The following is a 23,174-nucleotide window of genomic DNA, read 5'->3' on the forward strand; positions in this document are numbered from 1 at the left end:
TACTATATGGACAATCCGATACTGGACAGAATGCACTTGAAAACAAAAAATATTGATGGAGACACATAAGACATATTTTCTCTAGCAAGAGCATCAGTGAATCTGGTCAAAATGACAATTATACGAACACACGTTTCTAAGGAAACATGTTGAACAGTTCATGAAAAATGAATAAAAATAAAGAGTAGACCGGTCAAGAGCAGTACCTGAACATGACAATATACTACTTGGAATAAGAGACAGGACAACTAAAACACACTGAAAAACCATGGAACATTTTGATTTAATTTATTACACACATACACATCCCACCTCGCTTCATTCAGAAAGACAATGCATAGTCTCTGCAAGTATGTATGCAATATTTTCCAGAGAAATGATATGCTGGGTCATAAAATAGCCTCAATAGTTGTTGTAGAATTGAACTATGATATGATATTTTCTGCCCACAATGTATCTCACAGGAAAATCAGGGATGCATTTGGTCTAGTGCTTATGATGCCTCTGTGAATGCCCACATCCAATATTTGAGTGCCTGATTCTGAGTCCTGCCTCAGCGCTACATTCCAGTTTCCTAGAAATGTGCTCTTAGGAGAGATTCAGGAATGGGCCAAGTATCTGGAACCCTGCCATCCATGGGACAAACCTGGCTTGAGTTGTAGGCACTAGGCCTCAAGCTGGTTGAGCCCAGGCTGTAGTAGAGCAGTTGTGAAGAAAACCATTTGATGGGCGATCTCCATGCTTCTTTCTCTCTCAGCCATTGTGGCAATTTGTGGCAACCAGAATATGGGAGATCTATCTCATTCTCTTTCTCTGTAACTCTTTAAAACAAATAAATAAGTAGTAAATAAAAATTTTTTGTGTCATCAGGTTACACTTCACAAAAAAAGATATAGCTGGTTATCTCTTCACCAATGTATTCCCATGAATACAAAATTGCAAAACACACTGGCAAAAAGACAAAGAAAAAACTAGGCTAAGGGATGGGAACTACAAACTGCACCATATCTAGGTGAGTGGTCCTGGACTGTGCGGAGAAAAAAAGCAGTAAACATGTTCAAAGAAGTGTTAACTGAATGAATCACTGTTTTTGAAAATTATTTATAAACAAAAGTATATATATAATCTTTTTCTTATTTCCTTCCAAAAATCAATGTAATTGCTATTGTTTACATGAAAGAAATTGCCTATGTCCTCAAACAGGGCACATAAATGTGGAAAATAATCTTAGAAGATTAGCATTTTTTTAAAGATTTTATTGGGGCTGGCACATTGGTACAGTGGGTTAAAGCCCCAGCCTGCAGTGCCAGCATCCCATAGGGGTACTGCTTTGAGTCCTGGCTACTCTACTTCCAACCCAGCTCTCTTCTATGGCCTAGGAAAACAGTGGAAGATGGCGCAAGTACACGGGCCCCTATACCCATGTGGGAGACCCAAAAGAAACTCTTGGCTCCTGGCTTTGGATCAGCTCACCTCTGGCTGTTGCAGACATTTGGGGAGTGAACTAGTGGAAGGAAGACCTCTCTCTGGCTCTACCTCTATCTGTAACTCTATCTTTCAAATAAATAAAAATAAATATTTAAAAATAACAGATCAAAGGGACAAGATTTAAAAAAAGATTTTATTGATTTATTTGAGAGGTACAACTACAGACACAGAGAGGGAGGGATAGAAAATATTTCTTCCATCTGCTGGTTCACTCCCCAAATGGCCTCAATGGCCAGAGTTGAGTCACTCAGAAGCCAGGAGCCAGGAGCTCCTTCAAAGTCTCCCATGTGGGTGCCAGAGCCCAAGCACTTGGGCCATCTTACACTATGTTCCCAGGCCACAAGCAGAGAGCTGGAGCAGAAGATGAGCAGTCAGGACACAAACAGGTACCCATATTGGATGCTGGTGCAGCATCACCAGCCCCCAGAAGATTTGAATTTGAGAGTCAACGTCTGGAAGGAGAATGAAGAAATAGAGAGGAAGAATTGGAGAAGACATGATGACCAACCATTAGACATAGAGTAGTCAGAATAGTGAAGAAAAAGACAGGAAGCGTGAACACAATTCAGTACTAATTGGTTACGCAGAGGGTTGAAAGTGGAGTTTAATTCCATGATGTGTGCATGAAAGACTGTGGACACTGGCATAGGAAGTGAAATTGGGAAAAAATCAACAAGAATATGATGCAAAGAAGGGAGACTGGTACCCATATGGGATGCTGGCACTACAGGCTATAGCTTAACTTTTAAGTCTTGAAAAAAAAAAAAAAAAGATTGTTTGCACACAATTTATACCTGCAAGACTCAAAGAATCTCCTGAGAACACCTATTTGGTTGGGTCAATAAAAAAAGAATACTGGAGCCAACATTGTGGTGTAGCAGGTTAATCCACTGCTGGCAACACTGGAATCATATATAGGTGACAGAACAAAACCTCTCTGTACCACTTCCCACCCAGCTCCCTGCTAAGGTATCAGAAAGCAGAAGACAACCCAAGGGTGTGGTCTCTTCCACCCACGTAGGAGATATGGAAGAAGCTCCAGGATCCTGGCTTCAGAATGTCATTCATAGCAGCAGTCAATGCAGCCATTTGTGTAATGAATCAGCAGACAGAACCTCTCTCTCTCTCCTCTTTCTGTAACTCTTCCTTTCACATTAATAAATAAACCATTAAAAAAAAAGATGAAACATGACCACTGCTGGACAATAGTGGGAGTCAGAGAGTATTCTTATTTTATGTACCATTGTTTAACGTTGCCTCCTCCAGTTCTAATAAAAAGTATAAGCAATCCTTTGGGAAACGATAGCAATCTGTCATCTCCAAAGTAACTAATACCTTAAGGTTATGGCCATGACAACACTGTTAAATATGTGAACAGTTAAATAGACCTCAAATGCTTTCAAATGCTCAAAATTGGCCAAAGGAAAGGAGAATGAAGCATATATAAAACATGTTTAAAAAATCATAAAATGAAAGATTAAAACATCATGTCAAAAAGTTGACTCCATCTAAAACTATGAAAACATATATCTAAGTCCCCTTTTTATTGTCAGAAGCAATCCAACTGACAAAAAGTACTGAGGGTTTAAGCCATAGAGGCCAAGGTGATATATAGGAAATACAACACCTAAGCAATCTAGCCCTAAGTGTCTTTGCCAAAGGCTGCAATGTGGATTGCAGAGGAAGGATACTGCAGAGGGCAGGGACATGTGCAGTGAGGTGCATAATCAAGGCCTTAGTAGAGTGTGTGCCATGTGAACTTAGGTCACTCCCTATTTCTGCCTCCATGATAGACAAATTGCTATGATGATCCCCTGCCCTTTCGGACTCCTACTTTTTTCAGATCATAAAGCAATCTGAAAAACTGAAAAGTTATTCTGGTTATCTTACTCTTGCTCTCACCCTCTACATGGGGTACACAGAAGGCATATAACTTGTTTCCTCTGTTAACAGGTCTATGGATCAAGGGTAGCTACATCTGGAGACAACATGGTTGTCTGGCATTATTCTAGATTCTGGATTTGAGTGTAAAATGATGGAAACATGGGACATTGTGGTCTCTGGTTATGAGAAAAAGTCAAGATACCTGTGGGATGGCCGGTGCCATGGCTCACTTGGTTAATCCTCTGCCTGCAGTGCAGGCATCCTATATGGGCACCGGGTTCTAGTTCTGGTTACTCCTCTTCCAGTCCAGCTCTCTGCTGTGGCCGGGGAAGGCAGTGGAGGATGGCACAAGTGCTTGGGCCCCTGCACCTGCATGGGAGACCAGGTGGAAGCACCTGGCTCCTGGCTTAAGTTTGACATAACGCCTGCTGTGGTGGCCATTTGGGGAGTGAACCAACAGAAGGAAGAACTTTCTCTCTGTCTCTCCCTCTCACTGTCTATAACTCTGTCAAATAAATTAAAAAAAAAAGATACCTGTGGGAGAAGTGACATTCCAGCATGTGATGACCAGGGACCACTCATCTTCAGTGTTGTTTCCTGTGAGAGGATCTTACATCCCCATTCCCATACTGAAAAATGCAGACAAGGCCACATGACTCTTTCCAGATACAGTGGAAGAAAATTTTGTCACATTTGAGAAAATCACAGAAAATCACTGTTTTTTCTCATCCAGCCACAGTGACCATCAGTACACCATTCTATCAGCCTGAGGTCAAAATGACAGCTGATGCACAACTTAAATGTGGAAGCCTTGAAGAAGCTGGGTCATTGGTTACCTGAGAAAGCCATTAAGACCATTAGCTGTAGTAGATGGCACTCATAAATAGATGGCACTGTAAGTCCATCGGTTATATCTATGGAATTTTTAATAAATAGTGCTTAACACAAATACAGAGAAAAGGGCCAGCGTGTGGCACAGCAGGTTAATGCCTTGGCCTGAAGTGCTGGCATCTCATATGGGTGCAGGTTCTAGTCCCAGCTTCTCCTCTTCTGATCCAGATCTCTGCTATGGCCTGGGAAAGCAGTAGAGGATGGCCCAAGTCCGTGGGCCCCTGCAGCCATTTGGGAGACCCAGAAGAAGCTCCTGGTTCCCAGCTTCAGAATGGTACAGCTCTGGCCATTGCAGCCATCTGGGGAGTGAACCATCGGATGGAAGACTTCTCTCTCTGCCCCTCTTCTCTCTGTAACTCTGTCTTTCAAATAAGTAAAATAAACCTTTAAAAAAAAGAAATTACAAAATAAAGTTTTGAATCAAGACACATAAATAAATAAATCTTAAAAAATACAGAAAAAAGCTAAAATGGAATCCAAAGATCACATCAAATGTACAAAAACTTGACAACTACATGAAGTATATGATTTATAATTTTGAGTGAGAAAATTCCATAACATTGTACTAAACACTAGATGACTAAAATAACAGAAATTTAATTTCTCATAATTTGACACTATGCTGTCTGAAGTTTTGATTTCTTCTGAGGACATTCTCTTGTTTCAAGATGATCAAATTTCCAACATAACCTTTGGGATCTAGTCTGTTTGTCCTCCCATCTCTAGGGACTCTCTTTCAAAATCAGATTGGAGGGGCCAGCACCATGGCACAGTAGGTTAATCCTCCATGCCTGCAGTGCTGGCATTCCATATGGATGCCAGTTCAAGTCCCAGGTGCTCCTCTTCCAATCCAGCTCTCTGCTATGGCCTGGGAAAGCAGTAGAAGATGACCCAAATGCTTGGGCCCCTGCACCCATGTGGGAGGCTGGGAAAAAGCTCCTGGTTCCTGGCTTCGGACCAGCGCAGCTTCAGCCATTGTGGCCATTTGGGGAGTGATCCAACAGAAGGAAGACCTTTCTCTGTCTTTCCCTGTCACTGTCTATAACTCTACCTCTCAAGTAAATAAATAAAAAATAATCTTTTATATATCGGATTGGATTAGGTCAGGATATAAGATAACACTCAGACATCAATAACCTCTGTATACACAGACAATACCATACCACAGCTGACATAGAACTTCTAACATCAATCCCATTCACAATAGCTACAAAAACAATTAACTACCTTGGAATAAATTTAAGCAATGTCAAAGATCTCTGTGATGAGAAATACAAAATATTAAAGAAAGAAATGAGACAAAAAATGAAAAATTGTTCATGTTCATGGATTGTTGGAATCAATATCAAACTCTAAACTACTGAAAACAATTTAAAGATTCAATATACCAAGGACAATCTTCTCAGATATAGAAAAGAATGCTGAAATTCATATGGAAACACAGGAGTCCCTGAATAGCTAAAGCAATTTTATACAACAAAGACAAAGCTGGAGGCTTATTTGAGAGGTAGAGTTGCAGACAGTGAGAGGGAGGGAGAGAGGTCTTCCATCCACTGGTTCACTACCCAATTGTTCACAATGGTCTGAGCTGGGACAATCCAAAGTCAGGAGCCTGGAGGTTCTTCTAAGTCTCCTATGTGAACACAGGAGCTCAAGCTCTTCGGCCATCCTCTACTGCACTCCCAAGCCATAGCAGAGAGCTGGATTGGAAGAGGAGCAGCCAGGACTTCAACTGGTGCCTATATGGGATTCCAGCACTGCAGGTGGAGGATCAACCCACTGTATCACAGCACTGCCCCCAGGTTTTAAGATATACTATAATGCAGTAATCAAAATAGCCTAGTACTTGTACAAAAACAGATGGATAGACCAATGTAACAGAATATAAATGCAGAAATTAATCCTGGAGAAGGATAGTCTCTTGAACACATAATGCTGGGCAAACTGATCTCCTCATGCATGCAATACTTCTACTTTACACCTTACAAAAATACACTCAAAATAGATTAAAATGGATTAAAGAATTAAATAACAACCTGATACCAAATTATTAGAGAAAGTTGGGGTAACCCTGCAAGACATTGGCATAGAAAAAGACTACTTGGAAAAGACCAAAGAGGCACAAGCAGTCAAAGCCAAAATTGACAAATGGGATTACATCAAATTGAGAAGCTTCTGTACTGCAAATGAAACAAAGTGAAGAGCCAACTGACAAAATAGAAGTGATTTGCAAACTATGCAACTGATAAAGGATTAGTAATCAGAATATATAGAGGCTCAAGAAATTCCACAACAAAACAAACAACCCAGTGCAGAAATGGGCATAGGACTTAAACAGGTATTTTTTTTTTAAAAATCCAAATAGCCAACAGATACATGAGAAAATGCTCAGGATCACCATTCAACAGAGAAATGTGAATCAAAACCACAAGGAGGTTTTACCTCACCACCATTAGAATGGCATTCACATAGAAATCAAACAAATGCTGGCAAAGATGTGTGGAAAACTTAACCCTAATCCACATTTGTGGGAATGTAAACTGGTAAAGACACCATGGAAGACAGTATGGAGATATCTCAAAACATCATACTTAGTGAATAAGCCAGTCTAAAAAGGACAAAAACCGTATATTCTCCCTGACCTGTGATAACTAATAGCACACTAAAGGTAACCTACAGAAATGCAATTGACACTTTGAGAAGCAATGACTTTGAACAGCCCTTGTCTTGACTATTGAGGAACAATTTTTTTCACATTATCTGTTGAACTCTTTACTTAGTATAGAGTTACTCATATGTGTATAAAGTTAATTGAAAATAGATCTTAGTAAAAAATAGGAATGAGAATAGGAGAGGAAGAAGAAGAAGAGAGTGGGTGGGAGGGTGGCCATGGTGGGAAGAGTCACTATGTTCTTAAAGTTGTAATTACAAAATGCATGAAGTTTAGGTTTCTAAGGAAAAAAGATATGAAAGGAACATCCCAGGAAAATTTTCATTTTGATGATTTGGGTCAAGGCTACTTGGTAGTAATATTTAAAAGCAAAGAATGAATGATGCATTTTTCATCTTACATATTTTTAATTATTTAATTTTTTGTTTTGAAAGACAAAATTTTGGAGAGAGCAGAAGGCAGTGGAAGATCTTCCAGCTGTTGCTCCACTCCCCAAGTGGCTGTAACAGCCAGAGCTGGGCCAGACTGAAACCAGGAGCCAGAAGCTTCATCTGGGTCTCACACATGGGTGGCAGGTGCCCAAGCACTTGGACCATCTTCTGCTTTCACAGGTGCCCTAAACAGGGAGCTAGATTGGAAGTGGGAGCAACCAGGAAAAAAACCAGAACCCATAAGGGATGCTCAAATCCCAGGTAGCTGTTTAACCCAATATACTGCAATGTCACAAATTTTGTAAATTTAGACACTAGAAGCGAGTGTTGACAACTCAAGAAATTAAGCTTCTGCAACTTAAGTGAGAGGCTAGGACTATATTCCTGGCTCTCAGTTATGACCCTGTCCCAGCCCTGGTTGTTGTGGGTGTGAATCAATGGATTGAAGGTGTCTGTCTCTCTCTCTCTCTCTCTCTCTCTCTTTCTCTCTGTCATTCCATAACACAGAGCAGGCTAAGCCTCCACCCATGGTGCCAGCATCCCATATGGGCACCAATTTGTGTTCCAGATGCTCTTCTTTTTTTTAAATATTTATTTGAAAGTAGAGTTGCAGAGAGAGAGCTGGAGACAGAGAAAGGTCTTTCATCTGCTGGTTCACTCCCAAAATGGCTGCAATAGCTGGAGCTGGGCGGATACAAAGCCAGAAGCCAGGAGCATCCTTCAGGTCTCCCACTTGGGTGCAGGGGCCCCAAGAATTGGGCCATCCTCAACTACTTTCCCAGGCCATAGCAAAGGGCTGGATTAGAAGTGGACCAACTGGGACTCAAATCAGTGCCTATATGGGATGCCAGCACCACAGGCAGAGGCTTAACCTACCATGCCACAGCAAGGGCCCCAGATGCTCTTCTTTGGATCCAGCTCTCTGTTTTTGTCCTGGGAAAGTATTGGAAGATAGTCCAAGTCTTTGGGCCCCTAAACCCAGAGGAAACTCCTGGCTCCTAGCTTTGGATCAGCCCATCTCCAGCTGCTTTGGCCATTTGGAGATTGAACCAGTGGATAAAAAAATTTATATGTCTCTCCTCTCCCTGTAACCATGCCCATCAAATAAATAAATAAAATCTTTTTTAAAAAAGATCTCTATATATTTCCATCTACTTCTCATTCTCTCTCAAGTATATAAATACTTTAAGATGGCAAAAGATTCAAGTCAAAGACTAGAGAATTGTCTTAGGCTCTGACTATAGTTTATGCCATTGATAAATGGAATAATTTGCCTGAAACATAACTTTGTGGAGTCTGAAGTAATCCTGCATTTGTAGACTCACTGTGATAAAACTATGGAGAGTTATTTAAGGACCTGCAATAGATTCTATCCTACACATTTTCTGATCTAACCCATGAAGCATGTCTCTAGAATCTTATCTGCAAGAGAAATTGCTTAGAAGGAGGGGTCAGACAAAAAGTCTAGATTCTTCCTAGATTCTACTGTGCTAGTCAAGATCATGAAGGAAATATATACAAAAAAATGGGCATATTGGCTGAGTGACAAAAATGCAGTAGCCTCCCTGTGGGGGAATATAATCTTTACACATGGGAAAAACAGAAAAGATGCCAAAAGAGCACACACAAGTCTACCAATCACTTTGATTAAACATAAACTATTGTTAGATAACCAAAATATTAATTTATTACCAATTCTGTAAAAAAAAAATCCTTGTCAGGCCTGTCACTGTGGAGTGGTGGGTAAAGCCATCTCCTACAGTGTGGGCATCCATGTGGGCACCAATTGGAGTGCCAGCTGCTCTACTTCTGGTCTAGCTCTCTGCTATGGACTGGGAAAGCAGTGGATGAACACCTAAGTCCTTGGGCCCCTTGCACTCACATGGGAGACCTGTAAGAAGCTCCAGGCTACTGGATTCAAATCAGCCCAGCCCCAGCAATTGAGGACATATGGGAGTGAACCAGCAGGTGGAAGGCCTCTCTCTTCCTCTGTCTCTGTAACTCAGCCTTTCAAATAAATAAATCATATAGAAATAATTTGTAATGTTCATCACAATTGTTCAAATAAATAGCAGTATACAAAAAAAATTATGATTTCACTAGAATCTATATACACAGAAAATTACTCAGGCAGTGCTGTTTTCCTTAAAACATCTCTTGCTTTTATGTATCTCAAATTCCTTAAAAGTATCCAGCTTGAAAATTAGTTTTTGGCCACAGTATATGTATAGGAAAAATTGACAAAATCTACTAGCACAGCTTTCTGTAACTTCCATGTGATACTCCTCCCTGTATCCAAATCTTAACATAATTCTCCACCACACAGACCCCTGACATTTTCCTGTTCACTTGTTCTAGCCCATGAGACAACCATAAATATGATATCAACATAGTTTATAAAGTATTTTACCTTTGGGAGTGTGCCTTCTTGTACAGTAATCACGTGGAGAATCCTGAGACTTATCTGATGGAACCCTGGGGCCTAGGTCATAGGTTGTGCAAATCAGACATTGGAAGGGAAGGCATTATGATGCAATAGGCTTACCTACTTCTCTGGACATACCACATCACAGAGTGCCTGGTTTGTGTCCTGGCTATTCCACACCTCCAACTCAACTTCCTGCAAGTGGTTTTTTTTGTTTGTTTGTTTTAAAAAATATTTATTTATTTGTTTGAAAGGCAGAGCTACAGAGAGGCAGAGGCAGAGAGCGAGAAGCCTTCCACCTGCTGGTTCACTCCCCGAATGGCCATAATGGCCAGAGCTAAACAGATCTAAAATCAGGAGCCAGGAGCTTCTTCCAGGTCTCCCATGAAGGTGCAGGGGCCCAAGGACTTGAGCTATCTTCTACTGCTTTCTCAGGCCATAGCGGAGAGCTGGATTGGAAGTGGGCAGTCAGGACTGGAACCAGTGCCCATGGGATACTTGCACTGCAGGTCGTGACTTTCCTATTACAGCACAGCACCAGCTCAAAAGTGTTCTCTTGAGTCAACAGATCATGGCTCAAAAACTTGGTTTCCTGCCATCTGAATGGGAAACCCACTTAGAGTTCCTACCTCCTGGCTTTCATAGATATAACACTCGCTATTGTGGGCTTTTGCAGAGTGATCCAGCAGATGGAGGACCTTTTTCTTTGCCTCTCAAATAAACAAATCAGTAAAAAATTATCGGTATGTGATATGGAACAATGGGTCTCTACCACCACTGGTTAAAGCCAGAGTTGTTCCACTTCCAATCCAGTTCCCTACTAATGCACCTGGGAAAATATCTGAAGACAGCCCAACTACTTGGACCATTTCTATCCACCTGGGAAACCTGGATAGAGTTCCTGTTTCTGGCTTTGGCCTGGTCCAGTCCTAGCCACTGAAGCCATTTGAAGAGTGAACCAGCAGAAGATATTAGATAGAAAGATAGATCTGCCAGGGTCACAGGCAGTGGCTTCACCTGCTATGCCTCAACACAGGCTGCAAAACTGTTTTCATCTTATACATCTATTTGAGCACTGTACTGTGATTTATTTGTATTTTACAAACCAGCAAGCAGTAAAAGCATGAATTATTCACATGTTAAGTAATGGAAAATAGATTCACACTAAATTTTGTAGCATATAAGTAGCTGATACTAAGTGTGAAAAACTTGTATAATGCCCACATTTGGATACACAATCCATAGAGATTATTAGGGAAAAAGTGTAACCATGAACAAGGAAAAGTCTTCCAAAACAGTGTTTGTTCCAAATCAACTGTGGTTTCTGAAATGGGTCTCAAAATACAACTTTTAAAATAATGTGGTAAATTAAATAACACTACTCAAAAATAAATAAATAAACCAGAGTTTGTGACATCTACAAATCATTTGATATTTGATAATGCACTTCACCATAGCTCTAGATATCAAATATGACAAACTACATTCACATTAATTGGAAAACAATATTTAAAAAAAAAATCATAGTAGACAAGACACACACCCTGGTATTTGATGTGAGCCTCCCAATCAGCAGCTTAAACTGATGCAGCACAATCCCTGCCCCACAGCTCCCGGTTTTGTTTTAGCCCAGACTCAGTTGTGAGCCTTGGAGGAATCAGCACATGAAAGCACTGTATCTGTGTCTCTGCCTAAAAGATATAAAAGAATAAATGAACAAAATTTACTACTCCACTCATAAGCAGGATGCAGCTACAGAAGAGATGTTGACTCTACGCCCCTCAACATCCCTTAGGATTAAGAGAATGGGGTCTCTGAGGGGAGAATGTTGTAGGCAGGCATATAGAATAAAATTAATTAGGTGTGTGAGCTAAAAGACCACACTTTCACCATGCCCCTGTGTGACCTCATACCCCTACCTGGCCACACCTGTGTACCCACCGGCCAATCAGGTTAATTAACTGTTCCCCTTTGGAAGTGGATTAAAAGTCTGGGACATGGTGTCTTTCTCTCTCCTTTCCTTGGCCTTTTGCCAGTATGGGGCTTGCTGCAGCACTGCACCTCCAGAGCTCGTGGCCTTTGGGCCACCCACCCCATGCTTCCTGGCCTAGATGTTCCTCCATGTGGCTGGTTCCTAGTACTCAGCATGAATTCAGATTTGCTTCTCTCCTGTAGATAGGGTTCTCACTCTCCTATGCATTTCTTTCACTAAATAAAAGCTTAAAAATGTAAAAACAAATTTGGCTGCTTTCTGCTCTTTTCCCTATTTCTAAACTTTGCAACACAAGCAACCGCAAATGTGCTCCATTAAAACAGATTTGCTTACTGTGGACATTGCAGGGAGGTTTGAGGGTAAGAAATGCCACTTGTGATAACATCATTACATACTGGAGTGCCTTGTTGGAGCCTGCTTATCCTACCTGATCCATCTTCCTGCGAATGTTCATCCTGAGATGATGATTCAAGTACTTGAGTCCCCCCCCCATAAACATGGTAGCTGCAAATGCAGTTTTTGGATGCTGGATTTAGCCTGTCCTAACCATAGCTGCTGCAGGCCCCTGGGCAGTGAGCCAGCAGATGAGAAGGTCTTTCTGTCTCTGCCTTTCAAATAAATGAAAATAAATAAGACATTAAAGAAAAATGACAGCAAAAGAGAACAATTAAAATACCCTATTTTAATGAATTCTACTATATAAATTATCATGTTCAATGTGGATTATCTAAATATACCAATTAAAAGAGATTGAAACAGCCAAAATAAAACCAAGACCAAACCATGTGTGATCTATATATATATATATAAAGACACAAAAAGATGATCTGATTCTGGGTTAAGTAAAGAAAAAATTGGATGCCAGCATTATAGCGCTGTATCAAGATTAACTTCCTACTTATGATGCTGGCATCCAACAGACTATCAAATATCAGCTGCTCTGTTTTCAATTGAGCTCCCTTCTAATGTCTAGGAAAGCAGTGATGATTGTCCTAGTACCTGGCTCCTGCCACCCATGTGGGAAACCCAAATGGAGCTTAGGTATCCTCCAGATGAAGAGTTAGGGTCCTGGCTTAGGCCCAGCCCAGCCCAATCCAGCCCATTGCAGCCATTTGCAGAGTGAATCAGAGGATGGAAGATCTCTTTCTCTTTCACTCTCCCATTCAAATAAATAAATATTTAAGAAAGAATAAATTTCACTTGCATATGAAATGTGAAAGATCTGCATTACAACATGGTGACTCCACCATCATCAAAAACAACTACATGATAGAATGCATATGGTGGTGAGGTTTATTTCACTTCTACACACATATTTATCACCACTAATGTATTAAACTATTCCATTTTTTTCAAGTGAAAATATATAAGTACATTAAGAGTAGGATAAACACAAAGATAGCTTCAGTTCTGATTAGGATTTAGGTCAGAAAAATTTTAAGTGTTACACAATGAAACTGAAGGCAGTTTTCCAAAAGGATAGTACACAGTTTCCTTACCATCAATCTGTGCAAAGTAAAATCCATACAACTGAATGGGCATTACAGATACATCAGTGGTAATCAGTACAAATAAATATAAGTGGAAATACCAAGTCACTGGAAACTGGTATTTAGTAATGAATAATCAGAGATGCCAGTTACTTCTAGATGGAATAAGGAAATAAGGTCATCCCAGTGTTGACAAATCACAAAATACACATCAATGAAAATTTAGTTAATCCCTCCACTCTATGAATACTTCATATTAAATTTGAATTTATCCACAACCTGCAGCCTAACAATATTTTTCTCAGTTATTTAAAATATTTGCCATGTATTAGCACTGGTGGGGAATTAAAAAAAAATAACAGTCACAGACATCGAATAATAATCTAGAAGAAAGCAACGTTCCATAACTCCTGGAACCACTGACATGAACTCCCTGAACGACAACCTAGAATAGAAACATCTGGGGAGGCCAGTGCCGTGGCTCAATAGGCTAATCCTCCACCTTGTGGTGCCAGCACACTGGGTTCTAGTCCCGGTCGGGGCGCCAGATTCTGTCCCAGTTGCCCCTCTTCCAGGCCAGCTCTCTGCTGCGGCCTGGGAGTGCAGTGGAGGATGGCCCAAGTCCTTCGGCCCTGCACCCACATGGGAGACCAGGAGAAGCACCTGCTCCTGCCTTTGGATCAGCACGGTGAGCCAGCTGCAGTGTGCCGGCCGCGGCGGCCATTGGAGTGTGAACCAATGGCAAAGGAAGACTTTTCTCTCTGTCTCTCTCTCTCACTGTCCACTCTGCCTGTCAAAAAGAAAAAAAAAGAGAAACATCTGGGGAAAAACACTCAAGGCAAAAAAGGAAAACATCTTTTTAGTGTAAAATATCAATAGTTAGTATCAGCATTCTGAAAAGTTGAAAAGCCAAGAGACAAACACAAGCAAAATTCTTCTTTGGAAGAAGCAGATTGTAAACTACAAAAAGAACCACAAAGAATCAGACCTGGTCACTTCTGAGGACAGTGGGGGAAGAAATCAGGAAGACACCTGAACTGACAAATGCCCATTCATTCACTTGGGTTAGCATTCTGTGGGTGTTTATACTTTTTATGTAAAGTCAGCAGAAAATAAGGCTACTGAACAGTAATCAGGCCCTTGCTTCTCGACAACTGGATTCACCAGAGAGGAAAGCATTTATTTCAAGAAGCCGGCATCTTGGGGAGAAAGAGATCTCTTCATCTAAAACATGCTCTTTCCACCCAACAAGCCAGCAAGAGCTGTTTCTAAGAACATGGGTTGAGGGGCAGACACTGGTATATGGGGTAAAGGCAGCCAGCAGTACCACTGTCACATATGGGCACCAGCTGCTCTGCTTCTGATCCAACTCACTGTGAATGCAGCTGGGAAATCAGTGGAAGGTCACCCATGTGCTTGGGCCCCTGCCACCCCCTTGGGAGACCTGGGAGATGCTTCTGACTCCTGGATTTGGTCTGGCCCAGCTCAGGTGATTGCAGCCATGTGGGGAATGAACTAGCTGATGGAAAATCTCTCTCCATCTCTTCCTCTCTCTCTGTACCTCTTCCTTTCAAATAAAATAAATAAATCTTTTGTTAAAAAATGGGTAGCTTCAGATGGAGGTTAGAAATCAAAGGGATTCTATTTAGTTGACAATTTGGCAGCTGTTCTGGCTTTGCTCTAATAAGTGCTCATCTTGGGAAATCCAAGGCATCAACCAGGTGAAGATGTTTTGATGGGGCTGAAGCTCCTTTGTTAGCTGGGTCAAAGTCTACTATTCTGAGCTGGTGCTGTGGCACAGCAGGGTAAAGACACAGCCTGGGGCACCAGCATCTCATATGAGATGCTCCTTTTCTGACCCAGCTCTCTGCTGTGGCCTCTGGGAAAGCAGTAGAAGATAGCCCGTCCTTGGGCCCCTGAACCCATGTGGGAGACCCAGAAGAGGCCTCTGTCTCCTGATCAGCTCAGATCTGGCCATTGCAGTCATTTGGGGAATGAACCAGTGGATGGGATACCACATAGGATCCCTGATCATTATAATAATCACTTACATAATATTAAGTCAAATTATGTATAAATATATTAAGTATATTGAATATTTAATTAATAGACATAGACATTTAAAATATATTACAAATCTCAACTCTCAAAACTCAGTTTTCTAAACCCAAAGTCAGAGAATACATGAGATAATCTTGACAAAACACAAAATTTCTTTCCCTTCTGTAATAACCAAAAGGTAAAGTAAATTCTTTTGTGCTGTGTTTCTTCTAATGGGAAGCTCCACCAGATTACTTAGAAGTTAAACCCAATGGAAAGGTGCCCAAACTTAGACACTGGAGGCTGTGAGCATTCAACATTATAAAAGAATGAAAAAACTTAGAAAAGATTACACCTGTTGCCAGTACTGTGGCTTAGCAAGTAAAGCCACTGCCTGCAATGCTGTGATCCCATATAGGTGTCAGTTCACGTCCTGGCAGCTCCACTTCTGATCCAGCTCTCTGCTATGGCCTGGGAAAGCAGCAGAAGATGGTCCAAGTCCTTAGGCCCCTGCATCCCTGTGGGAGACCCAAAAGAAGTTCCTGGCTGCAGCTCAGTGCAGCTTTGGCCATTGTGGTCATCTGGGGAGTGAACTATCAGATGGAAGACCTCTCTCTCTCTCTGTCTCTCTGAAACTCTGCATTTCAAATAAATAAATACATCAAAATTAAAGAAAATAATACACCTTAGAAACAAAAGCAGAAAAAAAATCCCATAGACCAATTTAAATACATCTAGAAAAGTCAGGTGTAGGGGCCAGTGTTGTGGCGTGGAGTGTAAAAGCCACCACCTGTGACACAGGCATTCCACATGCACACTGATTCTAGTCCTGACTATTCCATTTCTGATACAGTCTCTGCTAATGTGCCTAGAAAACCAATGAAAAATGGCCAAGTCCTTGGGCCCCTGACATGAGGTAGGAGACCCAGAAGAAGCTCCTGATTCCTGGCCATTGTGGCTCAAGTTCAGCCATTGTGGCCATTTGGGGTGTGAAGCAGTAGATCAAAGATCTCTGTCTCTCCTTCTCTCTGTAAACTCTGCCTTTCAAATAAAACGAAAGCTTAAAAAATATTAGGTGTAGGGGTTGGTGCTGTGGCGTAGCAGGCCAAGCCACTGCCTGCAGTGCCAGCGTCTCATAAGGGCACTGGTTTGAGGCCCGGCTGCTCCACTTCCTATCCAGCTCTCTGCTATGGCCTGGGAAAGCAGCAGAAGATGGCCCAAGTCCTTGGGTTCCTGCATGCACTTGGGAGACCTGGAAGAAGCTCCTGGCTCCTGGCTTCACATCAGCACAGCTCTGGCTGTTGTAGCCATCTGGGGAGTGAACTATCAGATGGAAGACCTCTCTCTCTCTTTCTGTCTCTGTAACTCTGCATTTCAAATAAATAAATACATCAAAATTAAAGAAAATAATACACCTTAGAAACAAAAGCAGAAAAAAATCCCATAGACCAAATTAAATACATCTAGAAAAGTCAGGTGTAGGGGCCAGTGTTGTGGCGTGGAGTGCAAAAGGCACCACCTGTGACACTGCATGCACTTGGGAGACCTGGAAGAAGCTCCTGGCTCCTGGCTTCACATCAGCACAGCTCTCTCTGGCTGTTGCGGCCATCTGGGGAGTGAACCAGCAGATGGAAGACCTGTCTCTCTCTCTCTGCCTCTTCTCTCTCTGTGTAACTCTGACTTTCAAATAAATAAAGCCTTTTAAACAATTAGGTGTAAAGATCAAGTACTCTTATTATTCCTATTCTCCTAAGATAAACATTTCTCTTTCAAGATTAATTTATTTCCAAGGTAGAGTTACAGAGAGAGAGAGAGAGAGAGAGAGAGAGAGAGATCTTCCATTGGCTAGTTCATTAGCCAAATGGCCACTACAACCAGAACTGAGCCAGGCAGAAGCCACTGCCAGGAGACTCATCCAGGTCTCCCACATGGGTGCAGGGTCCCAAGGACTTGGGCCATCCTCTCCTGTTTTCCCAGGTGCTTTAGCTAGGAGATGAATCAGAAGTGGGCCACGAGGAATCAAACCAGTGCCCATATGGGTTGCTGCCATCACAGGCAGCATCTTAACCCGCTATGCCACAATATCAGCTGTAAACACAAGTATTTCTCATGACAGGCCATAACTAAACAATAAAGAAGGAGAAAATAGCTTATAAGAGATGGCTAGTTGTTGGAAAGGAGTCAATCAAATGGAAACTGTAAGAAGCTGCAGTTGAGAAGATGGTTGAAAATGTTATTAGAGGGTCCAGGCACTGGAGCGTAGTAGGCTAATCCTAGGAAAGCAGTGCAAGATGTGCTTGAGAATGGGGGACCCACAAGAAGCCCCTGGCTCCTCTTGGATTGGCTCAGCTCCAGCCATTGCAGCCATCTGGGGAGTGAACCCATGGATGGAAGACCTTTCACTCTGCCTCTCCCTCTCTCTATCTCTCTCAAAATTTTAGGCACTGTGGTATAGAAGGTTAAGCCTCCTCCTCAGTGCCAGCATCTCATGTGGACTCTGGCTCAGTTGAGTCCCAGCTGCTCTACTTCTGATCCAGCTCTCTGCTAATGCACCTGGGAAAAGCAGAGGAAGGTGGCCTAAGTACTTGAGTCCCTGCACCTGTGTGGGAGACTCAGCAGGTGCTCCTAGCTCCTGCTTACTGGCTCCTGCCTGACCCAACCCCCACCCATTGAGGCCATCTTGGTAGTGAGTCATTGGATGGAAGATCTCGTTCTTTTCCTCTTTCTCACTTGTATCTCTGCCTTTCAGATAAATAAATTTTTTAGAAAGTTAGCAGACTTTAAAATCAAATATTAAAAATCTCTAGCAAATATTTATAATTAATATCAATATTTTCTAAAAAAACTTTATTGATTTAAAATAGGGACTAAATCCTAGTTTTATTTATTTGAAAGACAGAGTTACAGAAAAATAAAGCCAATGAGAAAGATTGTCTATCTTGTTCACTCCCCATCCATCTACAACAGCCAGAGCTGGGACAGATTGAAGCCAGAAGCCAGGAAAATCCATGTGGTTCTCCCACATGTGTGGCAGGGGTCACAGCACTTGGGCCATCTTCTGCTATCCCAGGCACATTTGCAGGGTGCTGGATTAGAAGTGGAGCAGCTTGGACTCAAAGAAGCACTCTTATGGGATGCAGGTATGATAGACTGCACTTAACCTATGATGTTGGCCCCACTCTGAAAATTTTTAATGTCAGGGCCAGTGTTGTGATGTATGGGTAAGGCCACCACCTGTGATGCTGGCATCCCATATGGGCACTGGTTCATCTCGAAGCTGCTCTACCTCAGATCAAGCTCTCTGCTAATGGCCTGGAAAAGCAGAGGGAAATGGCACAAGTGTTTAGGCCCCTGCTACTGATGTAGGAGACCTGAATGGAGCTCCAGGCTCCTGCCTTCAGTCTAGCCCAGTGCTTGATTATTACAGACATCTGGGGATGAACCAGTAAATGGAAGAAGTCTGTCTCTGTCTCTCTCACTCAGCCTTTCAAATACGTAAATAAATCTTTCAAAAATTCTAAACTTTGGGATATTGACTTAGAATTATTTCTTATTGGGGCTGGTGCTGTGGCATAGTAGGTTAAGCCTCCACCCACAGTGCTGGAGTGCTGGCATCCCATAAGGACACTGGTTCAAGTCCTGGTTGCTCCACTCCAATCCAGCTCCCTGCTAATGACCTAGGAAAGCAGTGGAAGGTGGCCCAAAGTCCTTTAGCCCCTGCACCCATGCGGGAGAGTGGGAGGAGGCTCCTGGCTTCTGGCTTGATATCTGCAAGATCCAGCCATTACAGCCCTCTGGGGAGTGAACCAGTGGGTGGAGGACCTCTCTCTCTCTCCCCCCCCCTTCTCCCTCTCCCTTGCTCTGTTATTCTGCTTTGCAAATACTTAAGTAAATAAATCTTAAAAAATTATTTCTTATCCTTGCTAACTTGCTGTTTAGTGAAAACTTAGCAGGTAATTTTGAATGGTTTTTTGTTAACAACTTATTAAAACATTTACCAAAAGGCTGAATGCCTTCTATATATTTTAAGAAGCCAAGAGTACATGTATTTAGAAAAATCTATCTTTTACATTTAGCAATTCAAAAAAATTCATCCTACTGCAGAGTAGTCCTTGGTCTCTCTAGCTGCTACACTGCTTTATCTCTCTGCAGCCACTGTAAGCCAGAGATGCTCTTATCCCTGGGCAGGAAAACCTGAGGTCTATTACCTCATGTCAAATTGGATAGGGGCCCCAAATCAGTAATCCATACCGTGATTACCTTGATGAGAGGATCTGGGTTGCGCATGGCACAAGCATCATGAGCCATCAGGGGTGGGATTCCCTTTGTACCCAGTCATCCTCCTCACCTTGCACAGCTCGTGGGCATTCTCTTCAGTGTGTGTTCAGTTTGTATACCACCTCCTGCTCATGCCTGCCAGCACGTGGCTTCTGCTGTGATGTAGTGAACAGCAAGATGGCCCTGTGGTGTCAAAGATCAGGCAGAAATGCTCACCTGTCTGCTTGATGCTGATGTTTGCTCCATCTCACACATATCCATGAATCCAGCAAGGCTTGCAGTATCAGCTTGAACCTTGCTGTGGATTCTGACCCAGCACTGCTACATTATCTTCTCTACTTCCTCTCCAGTCAGTGTACACTTGAGTCTATTTCTCAGGAAAGTGAGGAGAGGGAGACATCCCTTAGGTTGCAGGGACCTGATGATGCACAAGGTGCCACAGCAAAGACCACCAATTCATTTTTTAGCAATTATACTTACATTGCCTGAGAAACTACCATATTAGATAAGTATGGTTAATCTCTTAAGTCATGATCTTGCCACAGAACAACTTTAAATTGGACTTCATAGGAAGCAATGAACACTGCATCATCTTTTCATCTATTGTTTGTGCTTAGGTGAAAATTACGTTTGGACTTTAAATAACACAAATAAGCACAACCAACTTTTACACATATAACAGTACACACATATAATGCATAGCATACATTATGACACAGAAAAATATAGAAATCTCTGCAACTCTTTAAATCTTTTAATCAGACCCTATGGCACACCATGTGGGTAGCCAATTGAACAGGGATGGATGTTGGTAAGAAGAAAGAGCTTATTTCTAGAAGCTGGCATCTTGGGGAAAGAAATTTCTCTCTTTTTTTAAGATTTTATTTATTCATTTGAGAGACACACAGAGAGTGGGAGAGCCAGAGAGAAAGGTCCTCCACCAGCTGGACCACCCCCAAAATGGCCACAATGGTTGAGGCTGGGCTGATCCAAAGCCAGGAGCCAGAGCCTTCTTCGTATCTCCCACATGGGTACTGGGTCCCAAGCCCCCCGGGCATCTCCCACTGCATTCCCAGGCCACAAAGCAGAGAGCCAGATCAGGAGAGGATCAACAGGGACATGAAACAGTGACCACATGGGATGTCAGCACTGCAGGTGGAGGTCCAGCTCTATATGCCACAGTACAGCCCCAAAAGAGAGCTCTTGATATAAAATGTAATATCTGTTAAAGGGTTAATTTTTTAAAAGATTTATTTATTTATTTGGAAGTCAGAGTTACACACAGAGAGAAGGAGAGGTAGAGAGAGAGAGAGAGAGAGAGAGAGAGAGAGGTCTTTCATCCAAAGGTTCACTCCCCAATTGGCTGTGACAGCCAGAGGTGTGTCAATCCAAGGCCAGGAGCCTGAGATCATTCTGGGTCTCCCACTTGGGTGCAGGAGCCCAAGGACTTGGGCCATCTTCTACTGCTATCCCAGACCATAACTGCTAAAGGGTTTCTTAAAGGACAAGGGTAGCTTCAGGGGGAGGTAAATAAAACAATGAGTCACCTTAATTGACAATATGTAAATGCCCAAGCTTTTTTCTGATGAGGCCTCTTAACCAGGGGGCTCAGCATCAGTTGGGTGGAGGCTTCTTTGTTAGCTGGGGCAAAAGTCCACCATTATACAAATGCTACTATTCACTAGAGTAATTCAGGCAATATACAGTACCAGTAATTGGTTTTTGCTATATAAAATGTGAAAAGGAAAAGCGAAGGAGGATGGCTTTAGTATGGTTACAACTCCTTTTTAAAAGCTCCAATCAACTGAATATAATTACTTCCTGCTGTTAGTAACCTCAATTAACCCTATTGTTCCTCAGGGGAAACCTGAAAAATTTACTTGAGCATTTAACTCGGAAAGCAACTCCAGTCACAGTGATGGTACTGGACACTAACATACATAAAGATAATTATATCCTCATTTCAGATTTCGTAGGCACTCTGTTGGAAAAACATCTTTTATTGCTTTATTAACTCTTGTTCCTCACAGCCAATTTTATCAGAGGCATTTGTGGAAATTTGCAATAGATTTAAAAAATTTTTTTAAAATTTATTTGACAGCTAGTCGGTGAGAGAGACAGAGAGAAAGGTCTTCCTTCCATTGGTTCACCCCCAAAATGGCCACTACAGCCGGCGCTGTGCTGATCTAAAGCCAGGAGCCAGGTGCTTCTTGTCTCCCATGTGGGCAGGGCCCAAGCACTTGGGCCATTCTCCACTGCCTTCCTGGGCCACAGCAGAGTTGGACTGAAGAGGAGCAACTGGGACTAGAACTTGGCACATATGGGATGCCAGTGCTGCAGGTGGAGGATTAACCAAGGGAGCCATGGTGCTGGCCCCTATGATAGATTTTTAAGAGATCAGGGAGCCCCAGGGTCTCTGCTCTACCACTGGGCTGAGGCAGAGATGAAGCTCCTGCTTTTTCTAAATTGACAAGGACTCCTAACCTGTCTCCTTGGACATCAACAGCCACAGACACAGTTGCTGGAAGGTTTAAGGGATTTAAATGCTTACTCCATCCCATTTACCAGATCTCTCACAAAACCTCTACTGTTAGAAACCCACTGATGCTGTGGCATACTGGGTAAAGCAGCCACCTGCAGTGAGTGCCAGCATCCCATGTGGGTGCCCATTGGGGCCAGTCCTGGGTGCTCCAATTGTGATCCAGGTTGCTGATGGGCCCGGGGGAGCAGTGGAGGATGGCTCAGGCCCTTGGGCCCTTGCACTGGGTGTGGGGGTGAACCCAGAGAAACCTCCTGGCTCCTGGATTCGAATCAGCCCAGCTCTGGCCATTGCAGCCATCTGAGAAGTAAACCAGTAGATGAAGGACCTGATGGAACAAGGAACAAGGACATAAGCCTCAGCCATTCTCCTGCATTGAACAAAAGAGATAAACATTGGAATGTATTCTTTGCCCTAGAAACACAATTGGAGGGCCTGTGCTGTGGCATAGCAGGTAAAGCTGCTGTCTGCAGTGCAGGAATCTCTTATGGGTGCTGGTTTGAGTCCTGGCTGCTCCATTTCTAATCCAGCTCTCTGCTATGCCTGGGAAAGCAGTGGAAGATGGCCCAAGTCCTTGGGGCCCTGCACCCATGTGGGAGACACAGAAGAAGCTCCTGGCTCCGGGCTCCGGGCTTCAGATCAATGTACCTCTCTCTGGCTATTGTGGCCATCTGGGGAGTGAACCAGAGGATGGAAGCCTTCTCCCTCCCTCTCTGCCTCTCCTTCTCTCTCTGATTAATCTTTAAAAAAAAAAAAAAAAAAAACCTCAATTGGGTCTCACACTCTTGTCTTCATACTCCACCCCTTACAGCCACCTGAAAGGCCAGTTCCAGGAATTCCCCTCTGCTTGCTGCCCCCTACCTCACCCCCATCCCCAGCCTTCCCTGGGGGTCAGTCAGGTGTTCCATCATGGGTATGTGGACAGTTGCTCTTGGTCACCTATCTCTACAGATTTATTTTCCCTGAATGAATTCGGTCTGGCTATAAATTCATACACTACCTCCTCTATTCTGTGCCTCTTTTCCTAACAGGACCCCCCCCCCA

At 42.7% G+C, this 23,174-nt stretch overlaps 1 long non-coding RNA gene across 6 annotated transcripts in view; it reads right to left on the bottom strand.

Moving 5' to 3' along the window:
* LOC138845509 (uncharacterized) overlaps window positions 1-23,174 on the bottom strand; it is a 39,996-nt gene that overhangs the window by 11,438 nt on the left and 5,384 nt on the right. For 2 of the 6 annotated variants that reach the window (XR_016221905.1, XR_016221902.1), the window contains exons 2-3: window positions 19,662-19,774; window positions 3,907-4,001 (exon numbers count right to left, since the gene is read on the bottom strand). This is a non-coding gene — a long non-coding RNA (uncharacterized LOC138845509). Of the gene's footprint in view, window positions 1-340; window positions 822-3,906; window positions 4,002-11,333; window positions 11,482-13,055; window positions 15,832-19,661; window positions 19,775-23,174 lie in introns of those variants that run through there. The other 4 variants (XR_016221906.1, XR_016221903.1, XR_016221907.1 and 1 more) reach the window with 4 other exon arrangements.

Source organism: Oryctolagus cuniculus, chromosome 15, assembly GCF_051225735.1.
Source record: "Oryctolagus cuniculus isolate XC-2025 breed Fujian yellow rabbit chromosome 15, ASM5122573v1, whole genome shotgun sequence".
Taxonomy (NCBI): Eukaryota; Metazoa; Chordata; class Mammalia; order Lagomorpha; family Leporidae; genus Oryctolagus; species Oryctolagus cuniculus.